The sequence below is a fragment of the Sinocyclocheilus rhinocerous genome, unplaced genomic scaffold (assembly GCF_001515625.1).
Source record: "Sinocyclocheilus rhinocerous isolate Xijiao unplaced genomic scaffold, SAMN03320098_v1.1 scaffold1164, whole genome shotgun sequence".
In the NCBI taxonomy this organism is placed as follows: Eukaryota; Metazoa; Chordata; class Actinopteri; order Cypriniformes; family Cyprinidae; genus Sinocyclocheilus; species Sinocyclocheilus rhinocerous.
In genome coordinates this window covers 920,881-937,320 of record NW_015643253.1, presented here as the reverse complement: position 1 = coordinate 937,320, position 16,440 = coordinate 920,881, and the positions used below count along the sequence as shown (strand labels likewise).

The window sequence follows — 16,440 nt, the reverse complement described above, 5'->3', positions numbered from 1 at the left end:
ATATATATATATATACGTATATATAATACCAAAATAGAGATTATAGATATTTGCAAATGTGAATGGACGTATGTAGGAACAGTTCCTTCACAGATTGTGCTTTGATTATTTTGTATGAATCCAAGTAACATAGTGCCCACAATTAAATATTTTATGTGATTAAATATCTATTATGATGAATTTTTAGTTGTCATTTGGCACTTGAGCTTCTACATCATGTTGGAGTTTTGGAGGTCAGTTTTGTGCTTTCCATTTAAATCTTCCATCACAATGGAGCCTTTACAATCAATAAAACTAGTCAATGCCTTTTGAGTGTTAGGCGAAACACAGCCACATGTTTTCAAAACCACAAGAAGATGAGCCTTTGATATCCACCGTGCTAAAACACAGAGCACTTTAGGGAAATGTGAATGTCACACTTACGCACTTAAAAGACAAGATGATTTCATCACACAGGGAGAATTAAGAGGAAGCCAGGGTGGGCGCGCTTGGTGCCAATCATTGGCGTAAATTTTTCTAGATCATGCACAGTTTGTGGTGTAAACGTGACGCGAACATGTAGGCAGCGGTGCTTTGCGAGAACACAAAACATGGCAATATGTGATCTCACTCAAGTCTTACAGATGTTTGATTAAAATTCAAACAGGTCCAGTCTGTAAATTTCCTTCCTTAACTTGCACTGTTTCAAGAGCCTATATGATGTATAAGCAAATGTGCCTTTTATTAGCAGGAATGATTCAATGCATTCATTGATTATAGGGAGTATTAATTGTGATTTTAGTCTTAAAGTTCAGTCACATTAGCAGAATTTCTGCAAAATTTTGCGGACAAAGTAGGTCCATTGTCAATAGTAGTTACTCAGAGGTCACTTCCAAACCAGATAACTTTATATTGGTAAACACAGCCAATTTTCTTGTTAAAAGTTCAACAAACAGTAACAAAATCGAAATAAAAAAATGATTTTGATCAGATAGAACCAGTCAGGGTTTTGATTATGCATCGTCTGCAGTCATCATATCCACCTTTTTCTTGTCGTAAAAATGGGCGCGGCCATTTGTAAATTCTATGGGTCTGGCTTCCGGTCTCATCTGCCTCCAGATGAAGTTTTGCTGCTTGATATTGAAAGTTGGTGTGTCTTATCATATTATTTTAATGTATTATCTTAATTATGAAGACACTGGTTTGTAGTGCAAACAGTTTTACCATTTACTGCACGTTGCTATTCTTCTCGTTATTTACCTATAGCGGCTAATGAACCGGAAGTCTCACCCATAGGCTTACTTCCGCGTTGAAGAAAAAGGTGGATAGCATGTGTTTAGTGTCCAGTTTCCTTGCCATGTGGCGTTTTATATCTTTCTTTAACTGGCTGTTGGACCATTGAGATTCATGAGTGTCCTTTTATATTCATCCAGCTCATCTCATCATCTTTTCCTAACACTTTTCAAAATCCCAAACTAAGTTACCCACACTATACTTCCACAATCTAGTAAGCACCCCCTGACTCTGGTAGAGTCACACTCAATCTAATACCTCATACTCGCCTAGTTCTCTGCTCCCAGTGGACACAAAGGGACACATGTGACTTTGCACTAATGACCACAAGAGCCTCTCCTTAAAGAGACACCCAATAATTGCTTCAGGTAGGTGACCCTCAACTAGGGTCAAGGGATGCCTAGTTTTAATGACAACTTTCGTACTCCCAACCTTGCTCTCTCTGCCCTGTAGACCAATTTTAGTTTTTGGCTGAGAGACAACTAGAGCGAATAATAGAGACTCCTCAGCAAAGTCTGGAGAATCACCTTTAGTAATGGGCCCGAGGGGACACCTTTGAAGTTAAAGAACACCCAGACCACAATATACTGGCCTATCCTATTGTCGCATTGGGAATCAATGGAGATTATTTAATTCAACCAGCAATTAATTTGTTAAGGCCAGTCTGAGAGCTAAGTGCAACTTAACTCCATTGCAGAATGAGGGCGTTCCTTGACTGCCCGAAGGCTGGTTGTAAGTAGGTAGGTCTGCAGTAAGATTAGATGATTTTAATGTGCGACTACCTTTCACATTCAGGATGATTTTATGGATGTTGAAATTCTATTGCTCATGTCTACCTTTCTGATTTGTAATGTTTGTATTTTAATAGTCATTATGTTTAGAATAAACTGCTGCTTTTTAAAAGGTTGCATAAATTTGAAGACAAAATAGACCATTAAATTAATTAGACCATTAACTTTTTTTTGCATTCCATTGCACTGGATATTTAAAGCATTTCAAACAGACTGCTGTATACCTCTGCGGCAATCAATCAGCCTTAATCCAAAACCAATTTACTCCGCCTGAAGAGGAAAATATCTTTTAATCTCTTGCCGACAATCCCTGATTGCAGTACTGAGCATCAGTTGACAGTAAAATGGAGGCTCGCTAGTGATGAAGCCTCTAGTTTATGTACTACACAAAACAGTCTTTAACAAGACTTGTTGTATACACACTATAGCCAAAGAGATGCTGTAAATTGCAGTATAATTGTCTTTGGAGTTCATTCTGCTCAGAAGCAGTACAGTTACTGGTGCATATGTGTTAGGTTCAGGTATTTTTTCAGTTCAGTTCAAGGTTTATCTTTGAAAGCTCAAATAAATATTTTATTTCGAGCACAACCACTAGTGCAAATTGAACAAAAATAAAAAAATAATTTCCAACTCCTACACACTCCAATTATTTAAAAAATTTGTGAACTACAACCAACTCTTAATCCACTTTGGGCGTCAGTTTTGTCACTGCCGTAAATTTAAATCACCAAGCTATCTGTCATGCCTAAAGCTCATGTCTTCAATTTCAGTATTTATTGAAAGAGTAGATGGATTTATATTTCATTTTTAAATCTAATTGAAATTAATCCCGACTAATTACAACTATGAGAGCGCTGAACCTCACGTTTTATTTATTGCCATTCATTGACGGTAAACTGTCAAATCTTCACGTATACTGAATGTGGCAACGAGTAGTTTGTATTCATAATGAAATTGATTGTTGTATCAACGCTTAAAATAATGCAAAACAGAGTCTACGGTGCAATTTGTCCCCTTTTGACCCATCAAAAGTGTCTTAATCACGTCTGCTTTGTCTTGATTGCAAATAAAAGGCATCAAAATATGCAAGCAACTTTGTCTCTCTGACAAATGACTCCAGAGGCCCAGGAACAAAACCAGACATCTCGTTGTAAAGTTTTGGCGCTGCTGATGCTGTTTTGGAGGCTGCGGGGTTGATCTCAGAGTCTGTCAGCCAGTTAGATGAGGCTCTGATTTTCATCTGCGTGTATATCTGGGAGCACTAATTGGCAAGATGAAGCGATGATTGATGTCACTGATGTTCTCCTGCGCTCTTGCTGCAATTTTACTAACCACATGCATTAGTCAGTGTAATGACATGGTGTTGCTACTGTAAAAGTTGCCCTTTTACATTGATCTGAGATCAGCGCTGTGCCATTTCTTAAAATAATTAAGCCTATGATTCAAGGAGGGGGAGCTAAACCATGATCAGCACACGAGAGGCAATGACATGACGACCCATCCTCCATCTGCTTTGACGTTGTACAGTCTCTCCCTTTATTCTAAACATTGAAGGACATCACCTCTCTGTTCAGTGCCATTAGCCTCTAGCTCATTCTCTTCCCCAATGCTAATTGACTCAAAAACACACAAGGTGAGGTCCCTGGGATGAACTAAAAGCATGCACAGACGGGCCTCACAAAGGCCTCATTACAAAAATGAGATGGAATAGAGTGCGGTAAGTGTTCCAACTCTTGTTGGCCATGGGAATGGAAGCATTTGCACTTTGGTTAGCTTTTCAAAACATACTTGGCATGAAATACATTTTCTGCACGCCAATAGGTGGCATTCTAAGCACCTACACCTCTGTTGTTTGAATGAGAAGCATTAACCTTCACCTTCAGCAAGGGCTGTGAATTTGGCAGATTCCAAAACTCATAGGCTTAAAACATAAGAGACATAGTCAAAGCAATATGCTTATTTCCTTGCTATTGAGTGCTCTCAAGGTAAGGCTATGTAAGTAAGATTGAAAGGAAAGTCAGCGGAAGTGGCTTTTAGATGTCATTATTTGACTAATATTTTGGACCCTGATGGCGAATCTCTCTGATACAGCCTTGACTAACTTTGCAACCTTTTTTCTAGTGTGTAAGTTGAAAGTATAAAAAAAATATGGTACACAGCGACGAAAACGGGGTTGATGTACAAGCAAACTGAGAATCTTTACATCTCACTCCTGTCTCTTCGTCTCCCTCTCTCTCTTGCATGTGCTACCCCTTTCTCCTTTTTTATTTCTCTCCGTGTTTTTGTGTAGGAGCTTGCAAGTCCCCTCCTTCATGTTTTAATTGGCTGCTCTCTTTGCATGTCAGGGGACCCGGTGGAATAGTTACTAATCCTACAGCGACTATCAGACCGGATGCCATTCTCGGGAGGGTATGAAAAGGCGTTTCAGACACCCTCCTCTCACATTGTAGTTCAGATTGCTCTTATGCCATCTTCACAGTAGCCCAGTCTAAGGTGCACCTTCTTCAAACGTGCTGAATTATCACATGTAAAACAACTGGGATGAATGTATCTATGGCTTTTTCAGGAAATTTTAATGGCAGATGAACAGAAAGAAACACCAAAAACGTAGTTGAATGTAGAGAGTCTGTAAAGCTCAGGTAGTTCAAGGCCCATTATTTTCCAATATGAGGCTGTCTTTCTTTGCAGGGACTCTTTCGCCATGATAGGAGAAGCAATATTGAAAATGGAAGTGGATGCGCAACTGAGCTGAAGCATTGGGCCCACCAAATTGAAGGCAGGAGACAGAGGCCTATGAGCTGGTGTCTCATCAAATGGCTCATGAGGCCTTACATTTTTTTTTTTTTTAACTAAAGCAATTTGCGCATCCTCTGTGCGGAGATGAACACCACCCTGGCTAAGCCCTGACGAGTGCTTATAAGAGAAAACTGTTTGGGAGTGATTTCCCATCTGGATTCAGCTCGGCTAAGCAGTTTTAAATTGCAGTAGGACTTATACCGTTGACTACATTACTGAGTCCGCCAGGCCACGATATTGCATCACTTGCTCATTGTCTGATCTCAGAATACAGCTAAGGTTAAAAAAAAATAAGGATGGCAAGAAGCGGATGTACCCGTTTCAAAAGAATACAAAGTATGTCACAAACTTGCAGTACTTGCCGGTGAGGTTAGAGTAAATTGCAGAGGTTGTCTATGTTTGGTTGATTGAAACATTTGATGAAAGAGGCGTAATCATAAAAGATTTGATTGATCTTTTTACTTTGGGAATGACATGTATTGAAGCCACTGAAATGTTCTTTCGGCTCTTGGTTCTTTCATATCCCATAAGTGAGTGATATTCTCAAATGCACCCCGGTCATGAGGGAGGGAGAAGGAAACGTTTATATGTGCAGCTTGGGACTAAGTGTTCTTTCTGGCAATTTTTTAAAAGTCGAAAGTCGATCTCTTGAGATTCTGAATGTGTTGCAAAAAAAGAAAAGCTCCTGCAGAAAACATGCAACATGAGTTTTTGATTCACTTCTGAAATCATAGTGCCATGCAATTCTTTTGTTGTTGTCTGTTATGCCCTTATAATTTTGGATTTTAGGAGATGCTATCAGGACATGTTATTTCACTGAATTACCCTGGGTGTTTAGCCAACTCCATTGTTAAGGCATGTGTTCAAGTATCTTTCTTAACAGGACAGATATGTGAATGTTAACGATGCTTAGATGGTATGCATTAGGTTCTACACACTAGAGTAAATAAAAAAAATTAAATAAAACACACACACACACACAGTATATGTTATAAGTTGCACTAAGTTGCATATATACAGTATATATAATGTTTTATATTTATTTAATTTTTAGAAATATTTTAACAATATTTAAATTGAATTAAACTGTAATATAAAGACCAGTAATTACGTAATTTTTTATGTAATGTTATTTAATGTTATGTAGATAATGGCTTATTATTATTATTATTTGCATTATCTTTTATTATCTAATTATTCACAGCTGTTTTTGTTGGATTTATAGGTAACAGCAGTAATTGTTCAGACTATTTGTTTTAATATATTTGGCAAATGGATAGAAATTCTGTGTATTTTGTGTATTTTTGAGAAAAAAAAAGTCCTCATAAATGGAGTATTTGCCCTCTAGAATACTTTTCATGGCTTTTTTATTTAATATTTTAGCTCCTCAAAACAATAGCATAAATAATATACAAAAAAAAAAAAAATCTAAAAGGTATGTGAGAGCTATCCATCACAACATTCCCCCTAAAGTGTGTAAACATAACTAGAGTCAGAACAAAGACTTATTCCATAGTGGGACATCCAACGTATCAATGCCTTTGTGCAGTAGAAGACATATGATCGGCGTCTTTGAGTTCTTCAATCTCCATTTTGATGTGAAGGCCTGGCCCACTGTAAAGGCAACACTGCTGACTCAGTTGCTTCCTTTTCAAGATTGTTTTTCTTTCTCACTATTGCAACATTCTGTTAAAAACTGATTGGTTCAAACCTGCGCTCGTGAGTACTGAAAACCGCTACCTTGAGTTGACATCAGAGTACATTGAGCACTTGTTTGGGGGTCTCCAGTCTGCTTCCCTGAAATGAGTTCCTTCCTCCTTCTCCAGTTCCTTGTGTCCTTCAGTCAAATGCATTCTCCTCCAAACATGGCATAATCTTTACTCAGGGCAATGCTTTACTCCAAAAAGGGTCGCCTCAAAATAATTGCTTCAAATAAATGAGCTCTTAAAGGTCCATTAGCCCAGCCTCTTCCTCAGCTAATAGTGTTCAGTGATATCAAAGATTGCTGGAAGGGGCCTTGCCACGGAACAGATGGAGCCATCCTCTCCTATAGCTGTAAATGAGAATTCTGAATGGATCCCAGGCCTTCATCATTACCTGGGCCTCCTGATAAAAAGGAATCTAAACCTCTCAGATTATGTCACGCTTCACAAAAAAGTAAATGCCCTTCACATGGTTCAGTCAATCGTTTTAGTGCATTTAGGTATAATTGCATGCACAAGTGGTGGGAGAGGGAGGGACTTGAGCTGTTTCTATGAGAGCACAGGTGCAACAAAAAAGTTCTGCCATCATACTTAAAAAAGCACATTTACTTGTGGCTCCAAAATTACTCTTTCTGTCTTGAATTTGAAAGAATGTTAAATTTTTTTGTTCAAGCTTCAAAAAGGATGCCAAAGCACCATAAATGTATAAAGTAGGTTGTGCATTTTATTTAATTATTTTTTATTATTTAATTGACATTATTTATATATTAATATACATTAGATATTTTTAAGTTAATTATAGATTTATACTATATCTGTAATTTTATACCATATTTTTTTTGCATTTTATTTATTTAAAACATTAATTATATATTAATATACTATATATATTTTTATTTAATTATATATTTATATTTATATATTTATACCATAGATTTATCACATATGTTGTGTATTAATTATTATTAGTATTAGTATGTAATTATTTATAATATAATATAATTTAATTTACATTAATAATTTTGTATTTATATATTATATTTACATATAAGTCATGGAATGTAACAATGTCTGATTTGTGAAGAAATTGTTCTCATTTTTTTTAGTCTCTTCAATGAATACAGTTGATCTGAATGATTTGTTCATGAATTAGACTGATCCGGTTCTTGAGTTCAACACACTGATTCAATGATTTTTTTTCACAGCACTTAATAGCCCACTGGAGTTGAAGATTATCAGTGAATAATTACTTAAATTTGGTCTATTCCTCACACAAAAATACGACTTAAGAAGATGACTTTTAGATTACCTTTATTTTGCTTTGTGTCCTTTTTGAAGTGCCCTTTCATTTCAGTTTCATGTAAATAAGCAACCTGTACTATCTACAAAATTTCCCCTTTTGTGCTTTAGAAAGAAAGTCTTGGAAGGTTTAGAAAGACAAGGGGGGAAGGTAAATAATGACAAAACTTTAATTTTTGAGTGCTATTCCTTTAACAATTTTATAAATGTATTTTCACAAAATAAATATAAAATACAGACTATAAGGCAGAACCCTAAAAAAGCCATTCCTTTCCTGAGAAGATGTAATTTATTTCACCTCTGACAGATTTGGATCACTTTAGAACAGTAGGGGAAAAAATCCTCTTTTTGACGGATTACATTTTCCATTTACCACATTTGTGTTGCATTTATAAATGCAACAGCGTCATTAGCATGTTCCAAGCAGTTGTCAGACTGGTAGAACATCACTCAGCCTCTCAAGTGACCAATAAATTCCTCTGGGCATCTTCTCCCTAATCAGAATTTAATCTGTTAGCTGCCTCCTCCTTCCCCTTAGGTGAGTTATGTTTTTTATCGTATTGGTCTCCAGGGGTCAACACCCACTTTTCCTTCTGGTAACCAATCTGGTAGTGATCTAAATATCCCGAGGCTCTCTGTCATCTTCAGCTCAGTCCTCCTGTAGTAATAGCACATTAATATGGGCCCAAAATATTTCATAGCATGTCCTCAGACAGATACCAAGCAGCAGTTTGTTAGCAACAGGGCATAAATGCATTGGAATGAGAGATGTGGCGTGTGCGAGAGAGACATGTATAAAATTTGCTTTTATTGAGAAAAACAAATAGCATTTCAAGAGAGCATCACAAGAGAGCAGAGGTGGGATGACAGCAGTGTGTGTGGCTGCAAGCGTGTGTGTGTGGTGTGTGTATTTGTGGCGATGGGAGGGGTAATGATTTTTGAGAATTTCCCAGGGTGTAGTTAGAGAGGCAACAGAAGGCGACCCTGGCAGAATTCTAGCCTTCGATTATGTATACTCTTTTATTCAATCATTGCATCTCTCTGCGCCTGACGTTTGGTCAATAGTGCAATCTTCTAGTGATCAGAAAACGGCAGACAGTCCACCGCACAGAATTCCATTAGTTTTGCTTTCAGTGGATGCACTTGAACAAGATAACTGGATATAACGACACATGGATTGATTCTGTTCTCACACTGATTGAATAGCAAACATCATATAAGCCAGATATTTTAATTGTTCCTTCTTAGTCTCTCCTTCTCCTTCCTATCTGTCTGTCTATCCTTTAGTCTGTCTACTATCTATCTATCTATCTATCTGTATATCTGTCTGTCTGTCTGTCTGTCTGTCTATCTATATCTAGGAAAAATTTTTAGAATCCATCTAGTGATCTATCTGTCTGTCTCTCTAGGAAAACTGTAAATCATTGTTAAAAAAAAATCTGATTCAATGTTCTTGAAACTGGAAATTATATACAGAGAGCAAATAGATGTGTACAAAAGGTTACACAGGACAAAAACCTTAACAAAGAGCCCTGACAAAAGCCTTAAATGAGAGAGACAATCATTTCGCTAAATAAGCTCCTATGGCATTTAAAGGACAGATGTGAAGGTCTTTCATGTAAAAGCAGCCCATGGTGGAGGGTTTTATTAAGATTCTATACATCCTTTCCTATCCAAGCACTATGACAGCCTTGATTCGAATGAGGCCACCTTGAAACATCTCACGCACAAAGCAGCGAAAATAGAGGTGAAAGTAGTTTTCAGTTACGGCATATGTCAGTAGGATGGAGGTCATGTTTTAACCGTCATTTATTGAGCCTCTGTGTAGCAGTTTACAAAACCATTGCTCAACGCATCTGTGAGAGTTTCTGTTGCATTGCTATTAGCGGCTCCCATACCGTGCCTTTGACCTGCTGAATAGAATTCAGATATATGCTACAGGTTTGATGACAGTGGAGGTTTGCAGGGAGTTAGTGATTATTTTTGACATTTTTAATAATTAACTGCCGTCGGGCCCTCACTCTCTCTCTTCTCTGCGTCGCTCTGGCCAGTGCTCAGGAGACGGCCAATGAGTTTCAACAGATTGCCACTGTGTGAATATTTAAAGAAAACACCATGAATAAATTAACGGTCCACAGCTACTGTACATGCCTTGCGAACTTGGACAACAGAAATGTACTGTGATGTAACAATGCTCTCTAGCACTCTCCTAGACACGAAATACTGAAATTAGAATGAGACCATATCATATTCAGGTTGTGTAATCTGCCCTTGGATTCTAAAAAAACATTGTAGATTCATTTAAATGTTATTTTTTTTATTGCATTTGATCTTTCTATATTTCGTCCTATACCTTTTAAATGAAAAAAATAAATAAATAAATAAATAAATGTTATTTAAGCATATACTGAGACCAGTCATGTGATCACACAGATAGTTCAAGGCCATATGCTAGGTGCTTTATTGTAAAACTGTAATTATAGAACAGATGACAGTCTTAAAGTGATAGCTTACCCAGAAATGAACACTTTCGTTATTTAACCACCCTTGTGTCATTCGAAACTTGTATGACTTTCTTCTGTAGAGTTATTTTGTAGAATGTCTCAGCTGCTTTTTTCCATACAATGAAAGTGAATGGGGATGGAAGCTGTCAAGATTCAAAATGACCAAAACACCCACAAAAGCACCATAGAAGTGGCCTATATAACTTATTTTAAATCTTTAGGGCAGAAAGAGACTGAAATAAGATTGACATTTGCTGAAATACACATTTAGTTTGAAGTACGGAAGTGAAAATGAGATTTGAGATAGATTGGAGTGAAAAACTCCACACACAAAATTATAATATGGCTTCAGAAGACTTGTAATATACACTGTAAAAAATTTCAAAGTTGTAATGAAAGATTATTGGTGTACATTTTACAAGAAAATACTTTTTTTTCTTGTAAAAACAGTTTTTCTACTTAACAATTTCAAGTTTAATTCAATGTGTTAAGCTCAATGAAATATATTTTTGAAACGATATTTTTGAAAATATATTTGATTTCAACTTTCATATAGCAAAATATATTTAAAAATGTTTTTGTATGTCACTTGCTAAATTTTATTCAAATGTGTTATATATTTTAAAAGAAAAAATTTACTTATATATATAATTATAATATTATAATTATAATATTATAATATATATAATTAACAAAAAAATATACAAAAATTGCCAAAAATATATTGGTAGATTTTTATTATTTTTTTATATATGTATGGGTTCCTAGCAATTTCTAAGTGAAAATTGCTTCTACATCTTATATTTTGGGTGCTTTTATCGAGCATTTTGTCATTTTTTGGAGCTTGAAAGCCCCAGTCTCCATTTACTTTCATTGTATGGATGACAGAAGACATTCAGAAGAAACAAAATAATATGAGGGTGAGTAATTGATGTCAGAATTTTCATTTTTGGATAAACTATCCCTGTAAAATTTACACCTGCTATGTTTGACTTTTAAATGAATGATACCACGTTTGTTTCCACTAGAAACCCAAAACAAATTTCAGCAGGGCACGAGACATGGCCATGCACCTTGACTCTGAATTAACTGGCATTCACTGGGTACACAGAACATACATGCCTAATACTATAACATCTAGTTCTCACTCAAAAGGTTTAACCTTTACATTTTAAGCTTACAGTGTCATTCACAGGCACATGCACACATAGAAATACATTGGCTATCTCATCCAATCAGGTTTCCTTCTACTTCGACTTGCACTGCAGGCGAGTTCGATCAGCTCAGGGGTTAAAAGTCGACAGGGTAGAACAATATTGTGAGCAGTTCCTACAAATACAATGTGTTTCGTTGGTTTGTGCCTCATCTACCGATAATTCGCTGCTCACAGATAGAGATAAAAGTGTTAATCTACTGTATAATCATAATCCCTCTAGGAGGCCTGCAGGGAAATATAAGCCCTAGTTACAATAAGAGAACCGCTGACACCCGAATTCTTTTATCATCTCATTTCAAAGTTGTGGAAACTTAACTTTACGTCAAACAAAGACTGAGCATGAGTCAGATTCGGGCTTCATAATAGAAGCGCGCTGCTACCTATGAAAACAGACCTAGCTTTGATGGTTCACTAAGGCCCTTGTGCATTATCATTCATATTAAACTATAACCCAGTGGCACTTATTTTCCTGAAACAATCTCGCTGGTCAATCAATAATGCATCCCAGAGTTCAATTCGAGATGGATGAATATGCTTTATCCTGCACATAATATTGCGGGCAATCTTACAGTGCAGTCGTTGGTGGAGATAGAATTACCAGCCACTAATCAGATGCTAAAGAGTGAGCGGCGATTGTTCGCATGCATGGAAGATGGCTTAATATTACAGGGAACATTAATGGAAGAGGAAAGGTAAGCAAATATCTGGCGAGATACCTGCTATCAGGCAGTTAAACAATTTCCGAAAAGCCCGCATGTCAATAATGCGACTGCCCTCAGCAGTTAGGAAAGTTCTGCTTTATTGCCGATTTACATAGAAATTGCCTTATTTTAGACTCGATAGGCTTTTTTTTAACGCATTATCTGCAACTCTGTCTTATCTATAAGATGGCGAGGTTCTGATTAGAATTATACACAATCAGGGTTGGAGAGCACCTTTCGACTGTGAAGTGTACTGAAGTTGTCCTAGGGTTCAGTCCTATAGAGTTCTGTTTCTATTATCTCATTAAAATGCAAGGTGATATTTGTGAAAAAAATCACAGCAGCAAAGTGCATCAAGTGCAGAAATAATAATATATATAAAGAAAGCCCAACCACATCACTGTAGAAATGATTATTGATAGGAATGTGATTTTAGTGTTAAAGTGTTTGCACACAGTCCATAAGAGTAATTATTATTTCAGGAGAACAAATATCACCCCTTGGGCTCCAATTATTTTCATGCATTGTCTCCCTTAGCATCTGACTAGGTCTGGTTGTTTTGCCTTTGTTCTTTATTTATTTTTGTTCTTTTTCTAAGAGGGTTTGCGCTGTACAACTTTAACCCTTTGTGCTGTTGCCTTTTTGCAAGTGTTATCATTTTTGTAGCAAGCTGTGAATTGCTATTCACTTATTAATGTTTGATAAGCTGTCTAATCTCATAAAAGAGTGACAAATACCCGAACATATTGAATCACCAAGTGGATACCAAATGTACATGATGCTGAACAACATCTGAGCGGCTATCGATGTATTAAAACAAGCTGAGTAGTTTGCAGTTTCACACTAGAAATGATTCAGTGAATGCTTTAGTCAGCTTCTTTTGATCCATTTTTTATTTATGCTGCATCTAATATATTATTATACCAAGAAATATTATTTAATAATACTATTGTATATATACACATACCTGTATGCACATATTGTAAATATAGTCCTGTTCAAAAGTTTGGGGTCAAAAGTTTTTTTTAAATTTTTTTTTTAAAGAAATTAATACTTTTATTTAGCAAGGTAATTGATCGAAAGTGACAGTAAAGACATTTATAATGTTACAAAAGATTTATATTTCAAGTAACTGCTGTTCTTTTGAACTATCTTTTAATCCAATATAATTAAAAGAATAAAAAACATCACGGTTTCCACAAAAAGTTTAAGCAGCACAACCGCTTTCAACGCTGATAATAAAAAGTGTTTCTTGATAATCAAGTCAGCATATTAGAATGATTTCTGAATGATCATGTGACACTAAATACTGGAGAATGGCTGCTGATAATTCAGCTTCATCATGCGGGAAAAAAAATCACATTTTAAAATATATTAAAATAAAATATTAGATGTATAAAATATTAGTACATATTAGAATGATTTCTGAAAGATCATGTGACACTAAATACTGGAGAATGGCTGCTGATAATTCAGCTTCATCATTGGGGAAAAAAATCACATTTTAAAATATATTTAAATTGGTAATATTTTACAATATTCCCTTTTTATGCTGTTTTAAATACTATTCAAATAAAAATGCTATTTTTCACAAATAAATGCATGCAATTCAATGTTTATATATTTAAATGCAAACAATAGAAGACAAGGGGTGTGTTTAGGAAACCTGTTTGGAAACGAACTTTTTCGTTTTTTAACAAAAGCTCAAGGTCGTTGCGGTTAGTCAGATCTCACTGAAAGTGTCAACTTTTAGTAAAGCGCAGATATTCCATCTTCATTTTCCCTCGTATTGTCACTTGCAGACCAACCAGTGGCAGATCTGCCATTGTACAGGCATTTGCTATGCGGAAGTCATCATTGTCAAAGACAACTTAAAGTTTACACCAACTAATTGGCAGCAACATAAAAGGGGAATTAAAAAATGACAGAAGACACCCTGCTTCCAACCCCCCTTTTGAAATTTGTCAAAATGTTTTCTCTTATAACGGGAAAACAAAGCATTCGCTCGTTAACGATGAAAGAGTTGCCTAAGTCCCCTGTTGATTGACGATCACTGAGATGTATGACACCTCTCAACTTGTCATGGAGGAGTTATTTGTACTCGGCTGCAATCCGTTCTCTGAGGAGAGACCAGATGTCCCGTCTTAATTAGGCCTGCAGTGATGTTTTTAATGACTTCTACCCCATTACGGGCAGAGCGTGCGCTAGTGAGAACGGGAGAGGAGTTTCAAATCTTCCTCCCTGTCACTTTCGTCTGAATGCGTGTGAGCTCCAGGAAGTGTGCTGCTTTTTGTCGGATTGTGGTGTGTGATTTGAGATATGCTAAAAACCCTCTGAAGAGCCAGGGAGGAACTTGGGGGTTTGGAGCGAGAGGAGTCAATGGAGAACAAATGTAACTTTTCCACCTAATCTCCTCTCTAAATTGTTTTTGTATTGCATGCTTCATTTATATCTATGAGGGTGCACATTGTGTAATATATTTAATTAATGGCATCTGTTATGGAAAACTAGGCCAGACTAGTTGATGGGAGATGTCTAGTGCACAAAGACTGATATAAAACACTCATACAGAACTTAGTTATGCTCTCCCGAAAGGTTTATGCGCTATTCAACTGTTTTATTGCACCTCAGATCTCTAATTCTGATTCCCCTCCAGACGACTGTGAAGAAAGGAATCATCTCGTACCTAGATTTGGCGTTCGCACTTGGAGATTCATGACAGGCCGCCGGTACATGGAGTATTAGAGCTCTCACTTACAATGCTCAGATCAAATTTGAATTTGGCCTATATTAAATTATATCCCTTTCTCTGATGTGTCTGTTCAGTACATTTGGAGAACAGCATAGAAGACTGTTCACAAGGCTGATGGTGGCATTACCTGCGTTTGAATCACCTCAAGATAGAATTGAAAGTAAGTTTCTGAATAAATGTAATTGCTTTGCCATAATGAGGGTATAAAATGTTATTAATATTTTAGAACAAGTCCTATTTTTCATTTCTGAAAACCACTACGGGGCTCCTTTTCAAAGGGTTTCAGTCAAAACCCAATGGGAGATTCAATTGACTTTAATCTTGCATTCGTTTGAAAATTTGAGCCCATTAGTTAACTTTGCCTTTTCTGTGCAGTTTGCACTGCATTTCAATGAAGCCGCTTTCCTGTGGTGTTAAAACACTAATAGTTGCTTCAAATAGTAAATGAGGAAAGGATATATAGAGGGAGAGAAAGTGGGGAAGAGAAGAGTTGATTACCTAAAATATTTATATTAAACATCTGTGTTTTTATAGAGATTGGAATAAAAAAATGTCCAATACACAGCTACAGGGTACAGGAATCAAATATTTAAATGCTTTAGTGAATAATTCGGGGATTGAGATGCAACTATTAAGCATTCTGCACCAAGCGTGGTTCTCTGACAACATATCAATTGTGGCCAGGTGCACCAGCTAATTGGTGAAATGCATTGTGGTCGCTGGCAAGGGAAAGTCAGGGGACCGTCCGTAATCAAATAAAGGGAAGGCCTGAATAATTCTTTTTGAAGTGCTACGGACCTCATGAGTGCGACATGACTCTAATTAGTTTACGCTCGGCACGTACCCACCCGCTGAATTCGTGAAGACCCCCATACACCTGCTCAACCCGGGACCAACGATATGACGGAACTGTATTTTAAACCAGAACATTTTGACTCTTTTCAACTAATTTTGATTCGCTAGTGACCAAATCTCCAAAGAACAATCTCAAAGAGTGCCAGTGTTTCATCGGATCTCCACAGTAAACCATCTTCTGGCTACCTTTCCTTATAAATCACGTATAGGATGATTAAAACGTCTGCCTTATGAAATGCTAATGTGTTAAAAGCACTTTTTATTTGACATCTGCTAAATAACCATCAGCAGGTTTATCTCAGACCTAACTCAGCACTTGCACCATTTAAATACAAGTGCACATCAAAGGACGCATCCAGATCAGATTATTTTGGATAAAGTTATTGTTGGTTGCAATGCAGAAAATGCAATATGAGACATAAGGAAATATTATGAATTTAAAGTGATAGTTGTTCTGTGTTATGATATTTTTGCCCTATAAAAATGCCTATGGTCAGATTAAATTTTGCTTATTACATGATTTTCTGGAATACTTGAATCAGATTTATTTA

The 16,440-nt window shown here is 36.5% G+C and overlaps 1 long non-coding RNA gene across 3 annotated transcripts in view; it reads left to right on the top strand.

Annotated features, from left to right (window-relative positions):
• The window catches only part of LOC107757265 (uncharacterized), a 36,271-nt gene that overhangs the window by 3,723 nt on the left and 16,108 nt on the right, over positions 1-16,440 (top strand). For 2 of the 3 annotated variants that reach the window (XR_001641913.1, XR_001641911.1), the window contains exons 3-4: positions 14,939-15,011; positions 15,120-15,194. The exons of the other annotated variant lie outside the window; for it this stretch is intronic. This is a non-coding gene — a long non-coding RNA (uncharacterized LOC107757265). The remainder of the gene's footprint in view (positions 1-14,938; positions 15,012-15,119; positions 15,195-16,440) is intronic. 3 annotated transcript variants of the gene reach the window in all.